This window comes from Vanessa atalanta, chromosome 18, assembly GCF_905147765.1.
Source record: "Vanessa atalanta chromosome 18, ilVanAtal1.2, whole genome shotgun sequence".
Lineage (NCBI taxonomy): Eukaryota > Metazoa > Arthropoda > Insecta > Lepidoptera > Nymphalidae > Vanessa > Vanessa atalanta.
This window is the reverse complement of record NC_061888.1, coordinates 7,078,001-7,105,125: the sequence shown is the minus strand read 5'-3', so window position 1 is coordinate 7,105,125 and position 27,125 is coordinate 7,078,001. Positions and strand designations below refer to the sequence as shown.

The 27,125-nt window shown below is 32.3% G+C and overlaps 1 protein-coding gene across 1 annotated transcript in view; it reads left to right on the top strand.

Annotated features, from left to right (window-relative positions):
- Nucleotides 1-27,125, top strand: part of LOC125071002 (hemicentin-1-like) — a 181,828-nt gene that overhangs the window by 113,850 nt on the left and 40,853 nt on the right. The gene's annotated exons all lie outside the window — the stretch shown is intronic.

Genomic DNA, 27,125 nt, shown 5'->3' with positions numbered 1-27,125 from the left:
TAAATACGCCCCCATGCGCCGTGTGACCACCGTATAGGAACAAACTGTTCGTCTTCCATTTTATAGACATTTCTTAGAATCACTTGATGTATGAGATTTTGAACTTATTTCATGCAAGACATTTCTTTGAAATATACTGCTTTAAATACTGCAATTCCATTTTTTTTTAAATAAACACATTAAGATAAATTTATGTTAAGAAAAATATAATTTAAAATAAGATTTATCCATTGACTAGAGAGGAAATATTTTATGCATTGACTCTCAAATGTTTCATTGGATTTAATTAAAACGATCACCTCTGGTTTCGGAAACGGTGGTTAAAGTCGACCTTAATCTGAATGGTCGGATACACCCGATGACGTAATAGTCGACCAGTAAGCGTTCAACCATATTATTTAATTACACTTTGATCTGCGTTTCGAAAAATTGAAGATAATTGAATCTATCTCTTATTCAAACAACGGTTTTAGTTACATTTTGTTTATCTTTCAGAGACCCGTCATGGTGAGTGAATTTTGACCGTGAAAATTAGCATTATAAGCGTTTCTCGACATGCCTCTCAGTAAAGCGATGTCAACCGTGGAGTTTGCATTGTTTCATCTCCTGTGTCTCTAATTACATCAGGTTAGTACATGAGTAGTCTTCAAATAACACAGAATAACATGAAGCATTATTTAACAACGGTAATGTCAACAACGATCTTGATATAACTTAATTAACCAAACTTCACATAATGCAAATAAATTTTAAGATAAATCTGTGATCTTTGATCTTTATGCAAAATGTTGTAATTTTAGAAGATATGCACGTTTATGTCACTGAAATATTAAAATATTTGCGTTGATAATCTTAACGACAATACCAAAACTAGACATGACTAGAAGTGTAATCGTTACATCCATAAGATGGAGACATGAGTTAGTTTGGTTTATGCACATTGATTAGGTTTCATCTCTACTTTCTGAACTGGTGGTTTTTTTTTTTTTGATAAATCTGATTGCGTAAATGAGCAGTATAATGCTTCCATAATTTTGATTAAAGTTTTTTATATTACACAGAACCTAAACCATAATTACCTAGTTGTTAGTAAAATAGAACATAAGGCCTTTATTTGTATAAATTGGTCAATATATTCCAAAAGGCTGACGGGTCAAGATATTTCATTTCCCTTTTCAAGAGTAGTGACATTAGGTGCGGTTGATTGAATGTAAGGTACGTACTTAATTTTATCCTTAGTCACCCGTGAAGTTTTCTGCAAACAATCCTACCTCACTTAAAGGTAAATGGATTCGGTCAACAGTTTACTTGTTATTTTAGCTCCTTTTCAACTATGGGTTAAGAGGTGACGATATTTTGGATATTCAGTACCCTTTTCAAGTGTAAATATTTAACAGGAATTTGTCATTTCATTCTAGCCTAGTTGCTTTATTAAAGATTTTTCGCGTGCCGTTTCATTTTAGTATTAAATTAAAATGAAACGGCAAGCGAAAATTTTCACTTTACTTAAAATAAAAAAATATATATTTTTAATAATAAATTATTGGCTTTATGTAAAACGTTTTGTCATAAGGATGAATTTGTAATTGTATTGATATATTAAATGATAACATTATTTAATGTTGATATTTGAGTTTTACTTGGTAGGGGTAAGATTTTTTCAAGCCAGCCTGGGTATATACCACCCGCTCAAATCAAATATTCTACTGCCAAAGAGCAATACTTAGCTGTTGTGTTCCGGCTTGAAGGGCGAGTGTAACTACAGGCACAATTGACATAACATATCAGCTCTCAAGATTGGTGCATTGGCGTTATAATGGTCAAAAAAAATTACAAGGCCAATCTCTATGGTGATAACTTACCATCAAATGTCAAATAAAGTTATACGTATTTATTTTGTAACTCGATTTAATACGGAGCTTTTAAAATTTATTGTATTTCATATTTTAAGAAAAATATTATGTTCCTAGATAAAATTACAATTTTCAATTACCAATAATAAAATATTATCTCGAGTTACTACCCTTAATTATAAATAGAACGCTTTTAAGTATTGTCGTGATAAATTATGGAAATTTTTGAACGATTTAACTATCACTGAGACCAAAAATAGCACGTCACACCGAATTTTAAACTTTTTTGTAAACGACACTTGTAACTTATATCTGCGAAATTAATAATTAATAAATATTTATGTTATATTGTAAGCATCGTATGAATAATTAGCCATCTCTTTCAGATAACCAAATCTGAGTGAGATAAATATAAATACAAAATCTGAATATTTAAAGATGTTTCTTAAGACTTGATTGGTAGTATTAATACATATTTTTAAATACGATATTCCATATTTGAAGTAAAATTTCGTAAATTGCGTCCATTCAATGTCCTTTTGACATTGAATATATGTAAATAAACATAAATTGACAAAAAAAAACCGCTGAGTTTCTATCGCCGATTCTTCCAGGGTATTTATTTTTTATGATATAATTAGGAGGACCAGCAAATGGGTTACCTGATGGTAAGAGGTCACCACCGCCCACAGACAATGGCGCCATATGAAATATTATCCATTCCTTACAACGCCAATGTGCCACCAAATTTGGGTACTAAGATCTTATGTCCCTTGTGCTTGTAGTTACACTGGCATTTTATGGCGGTAGTGTTTAATTTGATAAAAAATAAGTGTAATGCTCCGAATTTCAATGCAACCTTGCAACTAATATAAGGTAACGATTTTTCACAAAAGCATATGAATAAAATAAATACAAATACTACATCCTCTTACGTTATATAATAAAACTGTATTATAATGAGTAAGCTTTACGAAATTATGATAATTTACTTCGCATAATAACATGTTAGGTTTCCTTTACGAAGCAACTTCTGATTGTCCAACTACCGAGATCAAGAATGCATATTACGTTTAAATTATACGTCTACCGACTATTTCTAGGATTTCATATAAGTATTTTTTATATGTGTATATTTTTTCTATATGTTGATTTCATATCAATTTTTATTTTCAATTAACTTTTTCAATAATGGAAGTTATTTTTTCTGTGAATTAATTTATGTACTCAATCGTTTAAAGGATCGCATCTTACGTTACGTGAAACTATTTCTAAAGGGAAACTTTCGACTTCTAACATTTGTTTCAAGAGTCGATTATATGTACATAGGTACATAAATAAACTGTTAAGGATTTGCGATAGTGTATTGTTTTAAAAAAAATAACGACTAGGCATACGATTCTTATTTTCTATTGGCTACCCAAGGCGGACTGGCAAATAAGCCACCTGGTTAATCATCATCGCCCATATCGCCATTTTTATATATCATTTTTTTTACATTACATTAGCAACCTGTAAATTTCCCACTGCTGGGCTATGGCCTCCTCTCCCGTTGAGGAGAAGGTTTGGAGCATATACCACCACGCTGCTCCAATGCACTTTGGTGGATACACATGTGGCAGAATTTCGTTGAAATTAGACACATGCAGGTTTCCTCACGATGTTTTCCTTCATCGCCGAGCACGAGATTGCTAATGCGTTACCAACCTTGGAAGCCTAAGATATTATTTACCTAGTGCCTTTATTTACACTGGCTTACTCACCCTTCAAACCAAAACACAACAATACTATTTATTGGCAGTAGAACATCAGATGAGTGGGTGGTACCTACCCAGACGGGTTTGCACAAAGCCCTACTACCAAGAGCTTGGATACATGATTTTTAATAATCAATGTCTAAAGAGTTTGTGTATATATATGTAAAAATACGTTTAATAATTTAATTCGTGTTAGATAACTAATATTTTAATTGAGGCTAGCTAGGCTACGACTTCTAAAAGCGGAACATTAAACATTAACGTTAACTAAACGGGAAACTTCGCTGGTATTTTATTAATGAATTTCAAATGACTGTGTACTATTAATTTTTATGAAACAGGCGTCCATAATTAACTTAATGAAGTGAAAATCACCGCGCACAGTCGGCTAAGAAATATATTTTAATTCAGGAACGCACGCACTAAAAATTACAAGCTGAGCGTTTTGTCCAAAAGTAATAGTTTTAGCTTTAAGTACCCTTTCATTTCCTATCCGCCATCTTAGATGTCCGCCATGTTGGATTTAGTGACGTGACTTTTTTTCGTATTCTTGACAGCAAACCCTTTCATTTGATACCCAGATCATGGGAATGAATTTCAAACAGCCAGGATTTGTAATGACGTTTCTTAGCTAGTCATGTATTGTCATCAGAACTCATAGCGTGTGCAAAATTAAGATTCCAAGATTTTCTTACATACATAGTTACAAGTGAAGCTAATATAAGCGTGTTAAAAATCAAAGCAAAAAACGTTTATACTTATGGAAATTTCATAAATAAGCAATATAGGTTTTTATTATTTATAAAAAAAATGCGTTCAATACACGAAATGTATTTTTCTTATTACGATAATCTATTGGTTTGACTAAATGAAAAAATACGATACCAATATACAAAAAACTTCTAAAAAAAACCATGCAAGTTTAATTATCTTCCGCGGCTTTGCTTGTGATTAAGGATTGAGCGCCAAGGTATAAATATAAAAAAGCCTATGTGTTTTCTTAGGGTTAAAGCTTGCTTCGTAATAAATTCCATCAAATAAGGTTCAGTGATTTGGCCGAGAAAGCGTAACTGACAGACAGACAGACAGAGTAATTTTCGACCTTATAATATTAATATAGATTATCTGTCGTATCAATACATTTTAATGAATATTGTGTAGTATTAATAAATTAATATCTTGTATTTTATTTATCTGCGTAAAATATTGGAAAACAATATTTCGTTTGTGAATCGATATTATCACACCATATAAATGTATTCACGAACATACAGATCTATTGTACAATTTTATCACATATAAATTATACATACAAATTCAAAAGCCATATATCTGGATCAGTAGTGTAACATATTCTCATGAGCGCCATAAGGTTATATCCCTTGGGATATAACAGGGATACCTTTACCTAAGTAAAACTAATAAAAAACAGCCTGATCCAGACGAGTACGGAGGACATCAAGGAAATCATTTGGGAAATTTACTGATTTCGATACTATACCGAGAAAGAATGCTTAACAATAGTAACTGACAGCTCGTAAATCTTATGTAATCCCACGGCTGGGCAAAGGCCTTGTCTTCTTTTAAGGATAGGAGGAGCATAGTCTAATATTGGAAGAAACCTTTAGATTTTGTGTCCCATGTGCGCAAAGGATCACACGACAAGAAAACATACTTGCCAAAACTTATTCGATTGTAGTATAAATCAAACACTAATATTGTTAAATCCTAATTAAATCTTTGAAAATTAATCATTGTCTGTCTTCGCTAGCTGTATTAATAAAACCGATATTTTAAAGAAAACTCTTATTAAGTCTAAATGAATGGCGTCTTTTAATTTAAAATTTAATTATGAACTTTTCAGCAGAATTTGCGAATCTTGGTATTTCTGAAATAATCATCTCATTATTTTTCAAAGCTTAATCTATCCTAACCGGTTATTTAAATGCAGATAACTTTTACTTCGGAATTCGTCAACAATAACAGAAAAGTAAGTTACAAAAAAAAAACCAATCACTAATCTGAATGTTTTTATTTATGATTGGCAACAGTCTCCCCTGAAGTAAATTTAGAGCTTATTCCTACTTTAATTTGGTGGGCTCGTCATATTTTCTACCGCCAAACAGTAATCGTTGTGTTCCGGTTTGAAGGGTAATTGAGCCAGTGAAGGGAAAGGCTACAGGCTCACGGGACATAATAACTTAGTTCCCAAGATTGGTGGATTACAAGTAAATGCGGTAAATAGTGACAAATATCTTAATTATTTTTTACATAATTGACTGTTTTTATATGTCCATTCAAATACCTAACTCAATAAAATAAAGTTTTAAGCATCAACGAATCAGTCTACCGTATTCGAGTCTGTCTGTCGCCATGTAAATCAGTTAAAACTTCATAAATATAAATAGGTACAAAAAAAATCGCACCTGTTACAAAGTTACTAAATATTACATTTGAATAGCAATTATCATTGTCTAAAATAAGTTTAGTTATATATATATATATATATATATATATGTCATAAAATATATATTACTTTTTTGTAGCATCCTGTAAATTTCACTATGGCAGAAATTATTTTCTCGTAAAGGAAAAGTATTGAGAGTTTAATCCACGTAAAGGCCGCGTATATGTTTTCATATGCCTCAGAGTTTCCTCTTGAACGTAAAGGTCTTATATTATTGCCACAGATAAAATATCAAATGTTAAGCATGTTTATTTTTTAAAAACTATTTTATTATATTTTGATCGACATTCTTGTCATGAGGTATATATTTAAGTGTGCCGGAGTTCCAGATAAGTATAAATCAGTTGTTTGTCATGTCCGATACTGGATATTTACTAAGCGCATCAAACTATTGATGACGTAAGCGTATCAACTAATATGGTAATGGGAAACCAGTCCACAAGCGAAAGCGTTGCCAAAGAAGGTCAAGCACCAAGCAACTTAACCAATGCCCTTTCTCATACCATTGATCTCAAGTATCCAAGTAGTATGATAAGCAAATCACATATGATGATAACACAACATAACATTACACTTGTATATAATAACACAAGTAAGCGTTTATATAAACAAAATATCTCTTACAAGTAACATATATTCACACTTAGAAATTACGTCATAAAAAAAATCACATATTAAGTACTCGAACACGGTTCGAAGATTCAAATTAACTACCGAACGAGAATCTGGTAGCAAATACGTTTTGACCGCATTCGCTGAACGCACTTGACCATGTCATGCTTATAAGTTGACCAAAAGCTGTACAGTGAAAGTCTCAACGCAAACTAATGATGACACCAACAGTAGTTTCTATATGCATTATGCAAGCGAAACTATTTACATCAATTACAATTCTAGAACTTACTGGAACTGATCGTGGCTACTATTACCTTAGACTAGAACATTCAACTCAACTCAACTCAAGTTACAAATATAATCTTCTGTACTAATAAACTTAATAGTCTTCTATATAAATCTGTTTTCATGCCGCAGACCTGGTCTGGTTAATAAATGGTCATCTAATATTATCATTGTTATACCGTCGTCAGTCGTCGTAATCGTCAGTAATCAAGTAAAAGATTTAGACATATGTAACGATAGTCGCCCTCAGTTCAATCGAAAAATTAAGAATTTTATTTGTGCTCATTTCTAATTTTATGGAATGTTTTATTGGTTTTATTAATTGTATAATAGTTAAAAATTGTATTAAAACTTCTTATTTCTAATTATTGCTTATATTTATTTTATATTTTTAATACATATTGTGCATGGTGAGACTACCTGTAAGTTTTTGCCTAGATAATTATGAAATGTATTTTTTTTATTTTTATATAATATTGTATCTACTATTGGTTGTCCTATTGAAAGTAAATAAATAAATATTCCTTATATATTTCAATCAATGGGCATAAAACATATTACGCATCCCATATAACTCTCAGATTGGGTTGTTTATAATAGATGGCTTATTAGCTATAAGTTCGCCCTTTGTACAACACATCAAATATTTGTATATATTTTTGTTTTTTATATTTAGTATATATTTTTTCTTTTTTGTGCTACGATTTCTGTATTTAATATTTGTGGTATACAATAAAGTATATAAACATAACTCAGTCTAAGCTGGTATTATATTACTCGTGTTTGAAGCGCCGGCTAACTCTTTATCGAAGATACATACAATATGTTGTCTTAAAGCAACCATGGTTTCTCGCTATTAGAACTCAGGGCTTTGAAACAATCAAACATGTTTATATCGTGTCTCTACATCGACTTACCTAGAAGTAATCTCATAAGATGTTGATATATAAGCCTCGTTATTCACAAAAAAATCTACCCCACTTTGAAGCTTCTAGCCACCTATCACATAGAGCAACTATATCTTTTGTTCTATCCTATAGTTGGTGATGATATATATACATCATTATCACAATTAAAACCAATCTTATAACTTACTTTAATACAGTTTACATACAAGCCTAGAGTCGAGCTGATAACCGATGATTCGGGTTCGAATCCAGGCAAGCCCCACTGAATTTTCATGTGCTTAAGTTATGTGCTGGGCGGTGAAGGAAAACATAGTGTGAACACCTGAATGTGATTAATGACAATGAAGTTCTACCACTTGTGAATCCACCAACATAAATTGGAGAAGCGTGTTGACCTAGGCACCAAATCCTTAAAGGTAGAATAGACCTTAGCCCAGCATTGCGACAATTAAAGGCTTTAATTACATTTACTTTGCCTGAATCTGCCTTGCCTTAAAACTATATAGGATGGTTTTTGTATTTTTCTCAAAAGCAGTAAATATTTCCAAAATCAACATAGCATACCTATTTTTTTGGTGGTAAAACGCGTTACGCATTTCCCCCACGTGGAGAAAAGATGTATGGCGGTACACCGGGATACCCACTAAAAAACCAGCGATCCCCTCTCCGTCTCATCGGTGGGCGCCACGGGATCGCTTTCGCATGCTACCGTGACGCAACACAATACACCTTCATACAATTTATTTATAAAATGTTTATATATAGACGCGCTATCTTTTAAAGTAAAACACGATAATATATCCTACAGTTAATTTGTGCTCGCTATTTTTAGTATTCGTTCTGTTTAACATTATTAACTATATTTTTGGACACTGGCCAACGGAACAAGTCTTTGCTGTGACCACAAATACAATTTACAAATGGAATAAAATGCACCAACCTCCAGTTAGGTTTTCGAATTTAACTATTTAAAAGAATAATGTTTATAAAACAAAATTATGTAATTTAAAAATCTTTTAAGGTCAACAATCGTATGTTATGTTAAATAAATATAAACAGGAAATTAATGTCCTTATTTTTGATAGAATCTATCTCAGAATAAGTTTTAACGATCTTCGCTGAATCGTCAAAGCGTAAAATCAGGACAAACATACAAACAAACTTTCTCGTTTATAGTATTAGTGCAGCTTTACCGTGTAAATTTTCACGTGATTTCTAACATATAGCTGTTCAATTTGTAACAAAAGCTATTAATATTATTATTAATAGCTTTTAATATATACTATTCCTAGAAATAAGACCAGAAGTTATTTTTTTTAAATACAAATTTATTTACTACCCTCTAGAAAACAATTTACAAAACGAATCTACTTTGAAAGCAATTAAATTTAACAAACCAAAATTAATTTAAACGAAAACTAATAATGAAACACCTCTGAAGCTATTACAACAATTACGGAACAATCTAACGGACAGAATGACGTTGCCGAGATGTTGACCCGATAACAGTCGAACAGCAAAGAGAGCACCACCACACAACCGTCTCGCCCCAGCGCCGATGCAAAAGTGAAGCGCCGCACCGTTGCTATCCCTTCCACCTGACGTCATCGCGCCGATGTACTAGGTTGAGAGGGATTTTCCTCTAAGACTATACATATTGAACAGTATAAAATTAAATTAAGCCTGAAACGAGCTTATTCCACCATGCTATTTCATCGTGGATCGATGGACACAGATGTGACTGATTTATACCCGCCAAGCAGATACCACATTTAGTTTTACTTCACGAATACGAGATGAATTATAAGCACAAATTAAGCAGATCAAAATTCAGAGGTGCTTGCACGGGTTCGAACTCGCAATATTCATCACTATCACATTTCATCTATACATATAATAAAATTGTAGTGTCTGTTTGTAATATTAAAATAACCGCGTTTTACTAAATGCATATGTATATATACACGGTACATATTCTTAAATAACATTTTTTACAATTTTTGTCTGTCTGTCTGTTTGTTCCGGCTAATCTCTGGAACGGCTGGACCGATTTTAACGGGACTTTCACTGGGAGATAGCTGATGTAATAAGGAGTAACTTAGGCTATTTTAGAATTATATGTAAAATAATAATAAAGTCACGCTTTTGTATTAAATTCAAACGCGGGCATAGCTAGTAGGAAAAAATATTGTAAGCTCACCTTTGAATTTGTGACACTGCGTAATAGAAGTGGATTCCTCGAACGTGTTTTAAGTATCGCCACTCATTACGTGTTTGCACAACAATATAGATTGCTAGGAAAACAATCGACAGGCCCAAAGCAGATAACTTATTCAGTCGGTATTAGAATAAAATTGCTTCTTAAAACGTGTTAAACGGTAAACAATGTATGCTTTATGTACTTTAAACAATGAACATAAGCGCTAGGAAAATATTTAAATACAATAAATAAATATTTATAATATTTAAGTCACGATTTTTTAAAAATATTGAATAATAAAATTCAGTCGTCAGTGCAAGAGAGAGAAATGCCAAAATGGTACTTTTGAGAGATAAGTTTAAAGTGACATGATATTGACGCCTGTCACGTCAATAGTTTTAATTAAAAGCAGGTTTATATGCGAAGCACAGCTTCTCATATGACAATATTTCAAACTGAAACATTTTCGAAACGCTCTTCACCTTTTGGTATAACATTAACAGCCTGTAAATTTCCCACTGCTGGGCTAAGACCTCCTCTCCCTTTGAGGAGAAGGTTTGGAGCATATTCCACCACGCTGCTCCAATCCGGGTTGGTGGATACACATGTGGCAAGTTAGACACATGCAGGTTTTCCTTCACCGCCGAGCACGAGATGAATTATAAAAACAAATTAAGCACACGAAAATTCAGTGGTGCTTGCCTGGACTTGAATCCGAAAACATCGGTTAAGATGCACGCGTTCTAACCACTGGGCCATCTCGGCTTTTGGTATAAGTTTTACGTTTATTCGTTTAGTAGTTAATTCATTTAATGATAACAAAAAAGTCCTCATCTATTTATAAAAATAAACAATAATCTTCCGAAGTTAAATCAATTTCTGTCCGATATAATGCCAAGTTTTATTTTACCAGGCAATCGAATGATGGTTGTTTGACGATAAAAGCCGTAACAAAACAATGTATCGAACGCATTTCGTATTGATATTTATTGCATCATTAAAGCACTATATGGTTGTAGGCAGACCGACGTGAAACCAAATAAAATAAAAGCTCTCGAGCTCAAAGGCTCAAACGTATTTAAGTTATTATAAAAGTATTCAATCATTATAATATAATTAATTTTCATATTATTGAAATATAAGCCTATTGTCAAAACTTTTATATAAGTACACTAGTCGTCGCTCGCAGCTTTGCTCGCGTATTCGGATTTGGTCGTCAAGAATTAGGCATACTATGAAGTATAAGCCCTTTCTTGAAGTTCAAAGTTGTTTTATACTAAATTTCATTAAAATCGGCTTCGTAGGTTGGCCTTGGTAGAGCAACAGACAGAGTTACTTTCGCATATATACATAGATTTTAAATTAACAAGGTTATTTTTGTTGTCTTAGATTTTCGCGATTATGACACATTGAAATAAAACTAGTTTTTTAACGGATTTAATCGCAGTGTTCGTGGTCACGGGCAGACTGTCTGCCCGTGACCACGAACACTACAAAGTGCTCGAAACGTCGGGATGTTAAAATAAAATAATTAATATACGCGATTAAATCCGTTAAAAAACTAGTTTTATTTCAATGTGTAATAATCGCGAAAATCTAAGACAACATTATGTGAACCAGTACGGACTGGAAACATCAAATAAAATTCGCCAGTCTGCCCGTGACCACGAACACTGCAAAGTGCTCGAAACGTCGGGATGTTAAAATAAAATAATTAATATACGCGATTAAATCCGTTAAAAAACTAGTTTTATTTCAAGGTTATTTTTATTACTACTAGTATTTAAAACGCGATATTTACCATGTTTTTTTTATTTTCATTTGGTGGAGCTCGATATTTCGACATTATCTACGAATGTCTTCTTCACGAGACTCGGTGAATATATTTTTGAATACTTGTAGTATTAGTATAGATTATAAGAACAAAATAAATTGTATTCATTCGTAAAATTTAATTTAATTACGTAATAATTATAAATTAATAAAATATTGTTTGGAACAAAATCTAAAAGTGTAAATATTAAAAGTATTTTTAACTTATTTAATATTTTGAGAGTACAGGCTCATATTTCTTAATTATCTATTGTGATACCTTAAAAATAAAATCAATCGGTATTATTAAATATAAAATGTATGATTAATATTAAATAAACCTTAAATTGTTGCCTTGTATATAATGTAACAACATTATTATAGTTTATAAAAATAGAATAAAATATCTACCATTTATTACAACACTATCTTAGGCGACCAACCTTAAACCTTTTTTGAATTTAGATACGAACAAATATACATAAACATATGACGTCATATATCACGTGTAATTATCGAGATTTTGCGTGAATGTATGTAATGTTCCTGTAAGGAAGCAAAAGTACTTATTTTTAATTCTGTATTTGTTTTTAATTAATTTTAGTCATTAGGATCTTGGGCGAATAAAAAAGAAATCTCATTATAGACTATGGGTATCTATGCTACTATTATAAATGCGAAAGTAACTCTGTCTGTTGGTTCTTTCACGGTCAAACTACTGATCAGAATTTATGTTGGTATAAAGGAAGCTACTCCAAGGAAGGAAATAGGCTACTTTGTTACAACCACTAAATCGAGAGCGAAGTCACATAAATCAATACCATCAGTAATGGATCAAAAATCCCATATTTTGTTCAAAATTAGTCCTAAAGAGGAATGGCGTACAACAGACTTGCGGCTGGCAGTATACAGCAGTTTACAGTACACATGACACACTGCACCATCCCCGAAAAAAGGGAACGTACTTCTGATATTAACGTCATCGTTCATTAATAATAAACTAGTCGATCCATGCGATTTCAGCCGTGTTAAACGTTAATTTTCCTCACATATATAACATCGTGGCGTCATATAATCTATAACATATTTCAATAAATGGGCTATCCATTACAAAATGATATTTTCCAATCAGACTGACAGTCCGCAGATAATCACGTTCAAGCAACAGAACTCCTCAGTCTAATAATATACTAGCGACTCGCCCTGGCTTCGCACGGGTGCAATGCTGATACTAAATATACTATAGAATGTCTTACAGTGTACAGTTTTTCAGAAATTAGACAATACAAACCGCTATGTTTCTGCATTTAAAATCTGTAATATCTTCGAAAATATTCATATAAATGACATGCTGTAAAGGGTCATATTGATCTTACTTAATTGGATAAGGATTAATGCTTTCAAAATACGTCATTATTTCTCATAAAAAGTCAAGGATAAAAAGTGGTTATTGTGGGTTATCCCTAAGAGATAGACATATACCATTGCGGACTTTTTTTAAGACCTTTTTAAAGTGTACAATACTGTAGTACATTATTTCGATCTATCTCGTAGGGTTCAGCGAGCGTTTGCAATGTAAACGCAAAAAATGTGTTTATTTACGACATCACTTTAGAAACTTTTAAAATAGTTTTTCTCTACTATATTGTGCATGTATTGTACATATAAACCTTCCTCTTGAATCAATCTATCTAATAAAAAAACCACATCAAAATCCATTCTGTAATTTTAAAGATCTAAGCATACATAGGGACAGACAGCGGTAAGCGAATTTTTTTTTACTATGTAATGATGATGATGTATACATACGATATTGCTCATTATAGAACTATTTCACTTGACTGTACGAATAGGAACTTTAAATCTCTGTGGTAATGTCTTATAGCAGTTACACAATACTAAAACCGATCGTCACTACACTTACGTTTTGGGAAATGAAAGTTGTAATGTCATTATTATACTTCGTTTGTAAGGCGTGGGATGGGATAATTACTCGTAGAGCCATTACCGAAACGCATTGAAACTATGACGATTGAAGTCCAGCCGCTGGAGAATGCGTTAAAAACGTCACTTGACATAACTGTGTATCAGTATTAATTGAAAGTTAATTGTTTCGTTATTTATTTAAAAAAATAACTTGAAATTCATTTTCACGTCCACGGTTTAATATTAAACCTTCTTCGAAAGAAGCCACATCTTCTGATATAAGAGATGGTTATAAGTTACATTCGTTTTTTTTTTTTTATTAGGTATAATAAAAAATAAGTCTCCTAATTTTTTGTATATATTATTAAATTAAACGTAAAAATATAACATTTGACATTATTAAATTATTCGTTCGTAAACAGGATAAACGATGTTAATAATATTTTTATCGAACAAACTCACATCGCCCATTCGATCACGATACTGTCAGGAACACATTCTACAAAGGTCACGGAGTAAATTACTGTTCCAATGATAAACACGGTCAGTGTTACCATATCAAGAGAAATATAAACTAATATTCCTTACACTCACAATGTGCCATCGACCTTAGGATATCATGACCCTTGTCTGCAAATTACACCGGTTACTCCTATTAAAATCTCGTCTATGTTCTTGAATAAATTGGAAGATGAATCTTTCGAAATTGATTTGTAATATAATACAACTATACAGCCATAGTACTTTGTTCTTACTTCTTCATGAATTTCATAAATTGAATCGCATTGAAATTCAAAGTAGTTGCTTGACAACGTCGTCAATTGTTCGTGTTTACGAACAAACTACAGTCTCGTTTCAAGACTTCAATACAATGAGAGTTATAAAGTTCATGCTAAGGTAAGAGTACCTTTGTAGACAGGATCAGACCTCATATTCCGTTCCACAATAGCGAATACTTCATTTGTTTAATCTACTTTTCCCCTTGAAAGAATACATCACAATATTTTCTCTTAAATTTATAAGAAGGTAATTCAAGTACTTATTAAAAGAAATTAGGTCAATTGCTTAGCGATTTTCTAATGATTCGTTTTATAGGCTGATATATACTCTCGGGATAGCGACTATAAAATCCTCGAGAGTAAAATCTGCTGGACCTACAGTCATTAAATACCGAAAAGATACTACGATAGATAGATGAAATGTTAGTAAAAAAAAAATTTTGTAATCTCAAGGATATTTAAGGATAAATTGCTCTTATGTGTCATGGTTCTTAAGTAAAAGTAAAGTAAGGACCGCAGTCTGTAGTAACAACTCCTTTTAAGGAAAGTCTTTGTAGATACAGATGTCACAGATTTTGGAATGACTATTTAGAATCACACGGAGGTTTCCTTTAGTTGGTTCCCCAAACCAAATACTATTTCGGTATTTTTTATTTTACAAGCTTCATTTAACCCACCTTTCTAGTACGTATGGGTCATATTTTACAATTGATTATTAAATCAGTTCTACAGAAACATTGAGTTACAAATTAGCACGCAACCTTGGTGCTGGTGATGTTTATAATTGTAATTAAAAAATAAACTAAACGATGTTTTACTATAAACTATAAAATAGTTACTGTATAAACCATGACCGTGTGGAATGGTGGCAAAAATGCTAGCAGCATTTCCCCGTTGCATCGCCTCTGCATTCCGATCCTCTGGGCAAAAACCGAACCAGCCCACCAGCGAGGGCAATAAAGCGGTGTTATACTTTTAAAGAACCTTTTTGCACTACTACTCCAAGGTCCAAGTGTTTCAATAGCAAATATACATATATAGCTTAATTTTATTCAGTTTAATATACTAATAAATAAATATAAATATTGGACAACATCACATACATTACTCTGATCCCAGTGTAAGTAGCTCAAGCACTTGTGTTATAGAAATCAGAAGTAACGACGGTACCACAAACACCCAGACCCAAGACAACATAGAAAACTAATGATTTTTTCTACATCGACTCGACCGGGAATCGAACGCGGAACCTCGGAGTGGCGTACCCATGAAAACCGGTGTACACACTACTCGACCACGGAGGTCGTCTCAATTTTAGCTTTTTATAAACAGTAATCGTTTAAAACTGCAATAGTTTGACTCGCTTGGATGACTAATATTTTTTTTCGTCTTAATACGATATAAACAGTGCTAAGTAGAAAATTAGAGGAAGTACGGTTAGTGTATTTTTTACATATATATATATAGATAATAATTCAACGCCAAGCACAGATTATAAATTTAAATTGAGTAAATAATCTCCGCTACGCTCTTATATACCAACTCGTATTTTACTATTATAATAATAATTAATCAATCATAAGAATTGATTAAATTAAGAGCAAAACTTGAACTTGAACTTGAACTTGAAAGATTAATATTAAGTACACTTTGATTGAAATAAATAAAGATTACAGTACACTTAATCTTTATTAATTTGTGACATTAATTAAATCACCCTAAAGTAACCTTTTTTATTATTGTACTAACCACCTGATTTATATATTTATATAGTATATGTCTAAATAGCAAAAATATAAAATAAACGTCCAGATGTGACTTGCAACTTGAGATGATTCAGCCGCCATGATTGTACCTGTAATTATTTTAATATGGCTCTTTGTGAGGAAATCAAGTATCACGCGTAGAGTAATTATAATATAAATTAACCATTAAAATCCTATAGGTTATCACTTTGTACGCAAACACTTTTAACATACGAGTGATCGGCAGTTCTTTCTTGTGTATATATTTTTGACAGATCTGTCATAACCTTATCAATATAATTAAAGTGTATGTAAAGTAATTGATATTAAAATTAACGATATTATTTTATGTACTCAAATATTTTCAGTATTATTTTCTCTATGTATCTCATTTCTTGTAAAATTTAGTAAATAAAGTATATAGATAAAAATCTTCTTTATTCATGTTAAATTAAATGTAAAGCTGGTGGTTGACTTCGGAAGTAGATTCTGTTATATAGAAGCGCAAGAAACTCAGTAGTTACTGTTTTCCACCGTTTTAGTTACAGCGTATATTAATAATGTATATTTAAATTTATATGTATAATATATCTCTTTCTGCTCGGAAATAAAAAATACTATATCCACTCTTTTTATCATTAATATCTTATATTGTGTATTAGTATATACATAATAACCTGGAACTATGGCAGTGCCTCTGCCAAGCAAAAAAAACGGCACGGCCTTCGTTACGTACCTTCCTTTTCTCGAAGCGGTTCAGGCCATTTTGGACCCCCTATAACTTCGCTGTCACCAAGCAAGCATTGTATAAACACGTATATTGCCATCACAAACAAAACATGTAAAAAAAAAACCAAGTCTCGCAATAAAATTGTTCGCACTAAACAATTTTATTTCTTATAAACATAAAAGATTTTTAATATTAATGTGGTCACTATAAGATGTTGTTAGATAAGCTTATTACGTAATAACTTAAGACAGAAGGTCCCTTAAGTAGGGACTGAATAAATCAACCGAATTGGTATTACATGGATCCCTCAACTTTTAACGGTAGTTAAATTGTTTAAAAGGCCAAGTTAAAAATAATTGTCGGATAAAGAAACGAATACCGTACCCGAGGAAGGATGTAAAGACTTTGCGAAGTCGAAAACTAGGTGTTATTAGTTTACCCTTCCTCCTCGTGTCTATAAAATGATTGTCACAGTTCTTTTCAAAGAGAACTCCTCGTTGTTCTGTAAGTCACAAAGGTTAGGTCAAACTCTAAGATTCAATTAATACTCTGGCGTCGATTTTAAGTAACAAAAATCAATTCACAAATTGGTGCCTTTCTTATGGCCACATTTTGATCAACAATCAACATCTTTTTTTTATGATATCGGTAGGCGGATGAGCAAATGAGCCACCTGATGGTAAGTGGTCACCACGACCCATACACGGGAGTTGTAAGAAATAATAACCATTCCTTACATCACCAATGCGCCACCAATCTTGGGAACTAAGATGTGCACGTCCCTTGTGCCAGTAGTTACACGGCTCACTCATCCTTCAAACCGAAACACAACAATACTGAGAACTGCTTTTTGGCGATAGAATATCTGATGAGTGGGTGGTACCAACCCAGGCGGGCTTGCACAGAGCCCTACCACCAAGTAATTCAACTCGAGTGTAACCGCAGTGCGCGAGTGTGCCTAATTTATATTATTATTTCATGGCTCACAAACCCAAAAGTATATAACATTTTAAATATCTCGCGAACTCATTATTAGTAACTCCTTGTCGTCAGGTGAGCATAGGAATTGGAGTCAAAATTCCTATTCATAAATAAGTATTACACGGAATTATTTATTTGTTTACATCTTATCTGAAATCGCTGAAAGAAACTCAGCCGGACGAAACTCGTTCAAGAATATTATTAATGAATGTCAAAAACTTATTCAATGTCTGAGAGATGAGTGGTTTCCATGTGAAGTGTTTACAGGAGGATCGAATATTTCTTTTGGCTCTATTATAAAAAAAAAATTGATAAATATAAAAGCCAGATATTCGTTTATTTATTTAAATCTAACACAGACGTTTATTAAAAACATAAAGCATATTATATACACAATAAAATGTTAGTAATCGTTGATTGTCATGAAGAAAATAAAAATTTAATTGCAGATAATTGAAATATATAATAGTAACAGCCTGAAAATTTCCCAATGCTAATGCTAAGGCTATCTCTCCCTTTGAGGAGGTTTGGAGCACATTCCACCTCGCTGCTCTAATGCGGGTTGGTGGAATACACATGTGGCAGAATTTCTTTGAAATTAGACACATGCAAGTTTCCTCACGGTGTTTTCCTTCACCGCCAAGCTCGAGACGAATTATAAACACAAATTAAGCACATGAAATTTCAGTGGTGCCTGCCTGGGTTTGAACCCGAAATCATCGGTTAAGATGCACGCGTTCTAACCACTGGGCCATCTCGGCTCTCACACACACACACATGAAAATTTACCCGCAATTGTTGGTAAAGATGCCACCTCTGAGTCATCTCTATATATCATCATCCTTAATTCGTGTTTATAATTCATCTCGTGCTCGGCGGTGAAGGAAAACATCGTGGGGAAACCTGCATGTGTCTAATTTCAACGAAATTCTGCCACATGTGTATTCCGCCAACCCGCATTGGAGCAGCGTGGTGGAATATGCTCCAAACCTTCTCCTCAAAGGGAGAGGAGGCCTTTATCCCAGCAGTGGGACATTTACGGGCTGCTAATGCTAATGCTTTCATGTGTTATTATTATTCTCGTTCTCAGCGGTGAAGTAAAATATCGTGAGCAAATTTAATAAGGTATAGGATCATCAGGAGGCCCATTTGACCGTCCACCTAACGATATAATAAAAAAATACATCCTCGACTACGGCACCGTTATAGTTCTACTACGTTAACACGGAAGTGTCCATCATGTCTCGTTCACTTATGTTTATCTTGTAAACATAATGTGATAGTTTGTTTGTTCGTTTGAATTTACTTAAATAATAAAAGCCTGTGTTATTATGTAAAGCGTATTATTTTATGTCTGTGTAACGATTGAAGCTGATTCAGGTACAATTTACATAATAATAATAATTAATATTTTCTATGCAAGTATAATATGTAAATTTTATAATTCTTCTATTGTTCTTATTCTTGTCTTAGTTTTTACAGGGTTTAGTATTTTTATTTATACGGATCCTTGTTACTTTGTGAATATGTTGGCTTTCGGTTTTAATAATAATTTTAGTTTTTTTTATGGCATTGGTTGGCGGACGAGCGTATGGGCTACCTGATGGTAAGTGGTCACCACCGCCCATAAACAAAGACGCTGTAAGAAATATTAACCATCCCTTACACCACCTATGCGCCACCAACCTTGGGAACTAAGATGTTATGCCCCTGGTGTCTGTGATTACACTGGCTCACTCACCCTTCTAGCCGGAACACAACAACACAGTTTACTGTTATTTGGCGGTAGAATATCTAATGAGTGGATGGTACCTACCCTGCATAATGCCCTACCACCAAGTATAATAAGTTAATTTACTATTTATGTATAGTGGTTTAGGATTTAGTTAGTTTGTATAATGTTTAGTACTCATCATAATCACCATTTAGCCTTACTTTTTTTTTAACTTCTTAAGTTCGCAAAAGCTCCTGGTTTTCCTCTTACTGTATCAGACCGGTCAGTGGAACCAACTTCGGTGAAGGGTGACCCACGATCCGTTGGTCTATTCGCAGTCTCTACTCTAGGTATGTTCCAATGGCAGTAGGTTCTTCCATGTAACGATAACTCTATGTCTTCTCAGAATAATTTGATATCATATAATGTAATTTTATTTTTACATTCTCATTAAGGTAAGTGACCTATGTCATAAAAAATATATCTTACGTCATTGAATCTGTTGTTAAAGTGTACTCGAAGATGTATTAGTCAATGTTTATTGTGCCACATAGAGTCAACCCCAGTTCATTTTGTAGACATAAATGATGTTTAATTAAATTAAACTTGTACATTATAAATATAATATCATTTTTCATTAATGTCTTTTGAAATTCAAGTAACAGTGTACTTTCCAGTCTATAAAAATTATAACATTGTTTCGTGAAATAAGGCGCAGTTGTGCTGGGTTATTTAGCTTACTACATTGTTGGTCGCACCTTTATAATAAAACTACTTCTATTTTTTAAAAGATAGTATGAAGGCTGACTAGCCAATAAACCTAGATAATTTGAGGTCACTCCTTGATTGCTTAAATTGAGTATATGCTCTAAGCCACGGAAATTTAATTGTCATTCGTGAAAATGAATTCTTAATCGATGCGATACGTTTTAATATAAAGATAAGTTGCCGCACAACGAGCTGTACACGTATTAAGCTAATGAGATTCGCCTGTTTGTGTACCCAAAATGTGTATGTAACAAAATTTAATTCGAGTGTAACCGCAGTGCGCGAGTGCCTAAGTTATTTCATTGCTCACAAACCCAAAAATATATAACATTTAAAATGTTAAAATTTTCATCTCTTTGCCTAGAGGCTCATTATTTGCTCAGAGATTCAGATTTGCGATTTAACGTGGAAATATTTTTAAAATTCTTCATACAAAACTTGAGCTAATATCGAAAATATTATTATCTATATTTATATTATAATTTGTTTGTTCGTATGTAGGATATAATATCCAAAACTAATGATCCAACTCCAAAGATCATATAATTTTCCTTATTAATAAAATGCACCCGGGTGAATCTGGGACGGGTCGCTAGTGAAAACTATTTGGATAGCACTGTCCAGGTAGATTCGATTAAACATGAAAACAAACACAATTCACATAATAAATACCATTAGTATATCATAATAATATACTTTTTTTATGATACCGGTGGCAAACGACCAGGAATCTCACCTGATGGAAAGTGAAAAAAAAGTACGATTGAATATTATGATATAAACTATGATTGATGTATTATTTTAATGTATGTTTACTAGTAATGGAGGAGACGGCTTTTGTAACTGAATAAAATAGTAAACCAATATACAATAAAGTTATACAAGAAGATACAGAACGTTACGGAGAAGGCTTTAGTATATAATATTAATATAAAAAGTATTAAAGTATCTCAGTTTCTTCAGCTTAATATTTAGACTATTATGTTACAAGCATCAATATTATGTTCTGGTTACTATATAAGAAAAATATTTTTTTGTAATTACTTGTATGGCGTGAAGGGATGTATTCGCTTTTTATAAAAATCTTATCGTTTCATTAGATCTTGTAACGTAAGCTTCGTTTGCTTGTTCGTTTTATTATACATGTAAGAAGGCAGAGGCAAATAAAACAATAAATTCCTATCTTTAAATTTCCTTTAAGTGATCTCAACCACAGGCAAAATATACGTGTTTTTTTTTAATTGATATTAATACCTCTTCAATCTCCAGCTTCATAGAGGTCCCAAATCAGCTGAAGTTGGAGAAGGTAACCGGGGCAATTGTACTGGGGCCTCTACATAAAAGAAGACAGTAATGATAATGTTCAAATTGATTTATAAAATAATAATTCGGGGCCTCTGTTGTTCCAGGATCTTCATTCCTTTGTGGCCTCAGGGCCTCAAGACCTTTAAATCCGGTCCTGCTCCAAAAGTCAATGATTAAGCGCCACTATTACATTAATTTAATCAAAATTGTTTCATGTTTTTTGTACTATGCGACATATAAAAGTAAAAAAATATTTTTGATTCTCAATTTAAAAAATAGAATTAAATCCGACACGTTCGTGCGTTAAAAGTCAATTCTAAATAAACCGTGCCGGGGTCACTGACCGATTTATTGCATGCCTTTTTTTTTTAAATATGGTCAATAACCACTGTCAACATATTACTGGGAGAGGTCAACAATGTGTACGTTATTCGATCTCTATTTGTTTAAATCCTTTCCAACATATGTTCAACTATATATTATAATTAACACGAAACTCTTAAAAGTTCTTTGCTTCTTCTTCTTTTTTTAATTAGTGATATTTATTCTATCTTTCCTTATCTTTAAACTCCAATATTGAAAAAATGAATCTCGGCTTTGTCTACATCAGTACAAAGTCCTTCTCATATTCTCACAGTCCGATGGAGCCGCAAATCAACATGGCTCACGGAAGCTCTCACTCCAGCTTAAAATCTTTGAGGTGTGGCAATGTAGAAATATCGTTAGCACCGAGATATTCTTAGCCGAAAAAAACAGTAACATTTAATATGCAAATGAGCTACTGATGGTAAGTGGACACCACCGTCGTTAGATATTAGAAGTGTAAATAAATACTCGTTATACCGTCACTAGCATATTATATCCATCGTGCATGTAATTACAATGGTTCACTCACCCTCAAACTGGAATACAACGAGAAATAAGACACTAATTTGAGTGGTCAGTGTTTACCGATTTAAAAAAAATCTTCAATACAAAAAAATAGTGAAAACTCCTTTGTTTAAAATTCTATGACAAAGACAGCCTTAAAAATTGATTCATTGAAAATTATAATATAGTTATATACTATATTTTAATATAGATAAGTAAAGTACTTTATTTTGTTCATCAAATAAAAATATAACCTAACAAACTAGAGGTTATGTTTAAAATAATATATTTATGCCAAAATATTGTAAATAAAAGTTATGTATTATATTTATTACATAAACTATCAAGCCGATGAAATATCTACTTATTTTCTGATAATCCTTGATTTAATTTCTTATTTTATATACGACTCACAAAAACATCTCACCCTGTCAAAATAACTTTTGAACAGATTTTTCTTACTAGCCGAATATTTAATAATAAAGTCATCTAATTATTTTTCCAAAATAATTATAAACATGATTTATGGACAAAAATGTGAAATATTTTTAATAGCATTATAACTTAATTTTAAAAATAAATATAAGGCAAAGTTGATTTATTAAATAACGTTACTTTATTTACCAATCCGGGCTACTCATTAACCATTTTATTCCTAGTATGATTAAGTTCCGAAAAGCAAAGTTTAAACCTTACTTTGTTAATTTGCTTGTATATAAATCTATTTTAAGAATTGCTGGCATTATTATCCAACCTTATAATTACGTCGACTTGCTTGACTTGCGTTAAAAAGCTTCTTTCTCGGTAAGCGTTATCGAAATACCCTGAAAAAAAACTATATAACTAACTGAAATGTGAAAGAACCGTCCCGTTAGCAAAGAGGCCCGTGTTTACAAAGCTATTCGCTTTTTGCTCTTAGGCTATCTATCATGATATTTTTTAATCGACATCAGTATATTAAATAATATAAGCCCTAGGGAACCTTCGGCTTAATTATAACAATTTATCCCCTTAATAATTAAAAATATTAACTTAATGTAAATATTTAAATTCCAATTAGCACAATTATTGTAAATAACTACTTTTTATGTTATAAACATACCTACATATTATGTACATACCTAACACTTATTTGTTCGTTTTATTTATATTTATAACTATAATACTTGTTTATAATCAAATTAAATTTATACATTTTTAATATTACTTAATATTAACGTAAGCAAAGAAAGAAGATTGTAAGTATTTCTCACGTAAATTTTTTTGTCATTTTCATTAAATGTCTATAAACCCTATCGTTGCAATGTATTTTTCATAACCTTTTTGAACGAATGTTTTACCTAATTAGTGCGCATAGATCCCTCTTTCGAGACGTTCTAAACATACCTGTGGCTTTTTTAGCAAACACAGGGCACAGGGAGTGTCAGACCTACGCGGTACAAAATGTACCGCTTAGGTCTGACATCTGGCATCGCGCAATCGAATTAGGTCAGTGGCGTATATCCACTTCATAATTATATTACCTTGACTTTTGACAGTTTAAAAAAATATATGGCAAAAGCTATTTTGCCATTTTAAGTTAAAACTTTCTATCGTAAATGTCCATCTCTTTATATAAAATTAATGTGTAAAAACCCACGAGTCGAAGCCGTTTCCTCACATCTATAATTACACTGACTTACAAACATATCGAAACAATAAAAAGTATTAATGGCAGATTATTTAGTAAGTGGGTGGTACCACTTAGGTGGGCCTGTACTAAACTCACCGAAAAATATTGCAAGGAGAAAAATTATTAGGCAATCATAACCTGTAGGCGGTAGACTAATTTGCGCTAAAATCAACGTTTAGCGTATCCGCGATAGATCATTCGACTTCGTGGTCCAATACTTGATAAATTATGGTCGTTTCCCACACGATATCTTGATCAATTCACAAGTGTGGGCGTCAAATACAAAACTCATTGTTTCACCGCAAACATGAGACACCTACGCGAAAGCACAGACTAAAAAACAACAAATCTAAGTTAATAATAATTTATATGAAACAACATCATATTCACGAAAACAAAACAATCAAAAATACGGACTATTAAATTAAAATAAGTAATACACTCTTAAATTACATATTCAAATCTGAAACTAGCATAAACATGAAACAAAATAACGGCTGAATATCTTAAAACGAAATATAAAAATTCTAATCCTTTTAAAAAAATAATAAAAAAATGAATGCACGAAAAAAAACATTCGCATCGAATATACAACCTTTGTCGTTTATTAAATGCATTGAATTATGAATAGTCAGCGAAAAATATTTAACCTACTCGCAACATGGCTACGAAGAAATTATTCGCTTGGTACATTTCGCGTAATGTTCAGGTAACTAATTATTGAACTGAAAATTAGGCAGCTCCACGATTAAAACTTCATTAATTAACAACATTTACATAAGAAAACGTGGAAAAGCGGCATTAACGTATAATATACTTTTCTTACAAACGTTTATATGCAATTCTATTTACGAAAATACATACGTTATACAGCCAAGATATTTACTCATATGAATATATAAGGTATATATATTATGTTTTCCGTCATCTAAATATTAAAAGCGTTAGCATACATATATTTTATTTTATATGAGTTAAAATAAATATAAAAACAATTTTAATCAAAGAAAAATTGTGGTATTTCTAAATGAACCGAGGTTTTTCTGTATAACGTCGCCTCATTTCGTCAGGATCAAACAAGCCAATAAAGAAATAATCCATTCACAAGCAACAAAGAGTTTTTATAAAACGAGTAAGAACATGTAGGTATAGACAAGATGGCGTAGTGGTTAGGAAACGTTAATATCAACCGAAGATTATGCGTTCAAACCCGGACCAACATCGCTGAATTTTCACGTGCTTACTTTATGTTTATAATAAATCTTGGTGGTAGGGCTTTGTGCAAGCCCGTTTGGGTGGGTACCACCCACTCATCAGATATTCTACCGACGAATAACAGTACTCTGTATTGTAATGTTCCGGTTAGAAGGGTGAGTAAGCCACTGTAATCACAAGCACATGGGACATAACATCTTAGTTCTCAAGGTTGGTGGCGCATAAGTAAAGTAAGGAATGGTTAATATTTCTTACGGCGCCTTTGTCTATGGGCGGTGGTGACCACTTACCATCAGGTGGCCCATATGCTCGTCCGCCAACAAATGCCCTAAAAATAAATCTTGAGCTTGCCGATCAAGATAAACAGTGTGAAGGAAACCTGCATATCTGGAGTGTAATTATAATACATGTGTACTCATCAACCCGCCTTGGACTAGCGCGTTGGAATAAGTTCCAAGCAAATTTGCTATGGGAAGCCTGAACCGAGCAGTGTTTTAAAAGCATCATTTTACTTTTACTAATACGTTTATCAATTCAGTAAATTCGAAATTCAAATAGTTACATTTTTATTAAACGACATGGCTTATTTTAAAATAAGTACTGTTATTCAATATTCGTGACGTGTCACTTATCAATCAGCCACTCCTAACAAAGGTGACAACGGGAAACAGCATAATGCTAATTTGATTACGTTAATAAAATCTTGCAGCTAATATAGTCGATCAATGTAACTAAACTTTATTAAAAAGTTTTATTATAATATAAAACCTTTTATTATTATTTAATATAATTTGAATATAAATTGCGTTACGCTAAATTCCATAAAATATTCATTATGTTAATTTTCATTATTCAAAATTACAATAAATCAAATTAATATTTTAAAATACAAAGTTTGAATCGGATGAATTTTTCAATTTAATATTTTGTTACTAAACTATTAGGTTTAGCAAAATATTATTAGAATAGATTATTAAACAAGTTTGAAGGCGTGATCTAAACAAATAAACACTTGTGAGCAATTAACATCAATTTATTATATTTAACGCCTCACGAATAGGCATTCAATTTTATATTCTATTTAAAAGAACAACACTAACGGTACTCATTTAAAATTGAAGGCCGACTGGCAAATGGGCCTGATGGTAAGTGACCACTGCAGTATTCATTGGCATTATAAGAAACGTTGGTAACTAATATGCCATGTACCTTGTGCCTATAGGTACACTGGCTCACTCACTCCTTAAACACAACAATACTGAGCACTACTGTAGTGGTAGATTACATGATGAGAGGTGGTACATACCCAGTTAGACACAAAACCCTGCCACGTATTTTTGCCAGGTGAGGTCTTATTAAAATAAAAGCAATCCTTAATAGGAAATCCTTAAAGTTACAAAATAACAACGAAAGTCCATAAAAAAAAAGTAACGTTTGGTTAAGGTCGTATAAAAAAGTCACCATGTACAATTTATAATCCATAGAAACTACTTTGTTAGAGCCTGTATTGTCCCTTAGCTTTC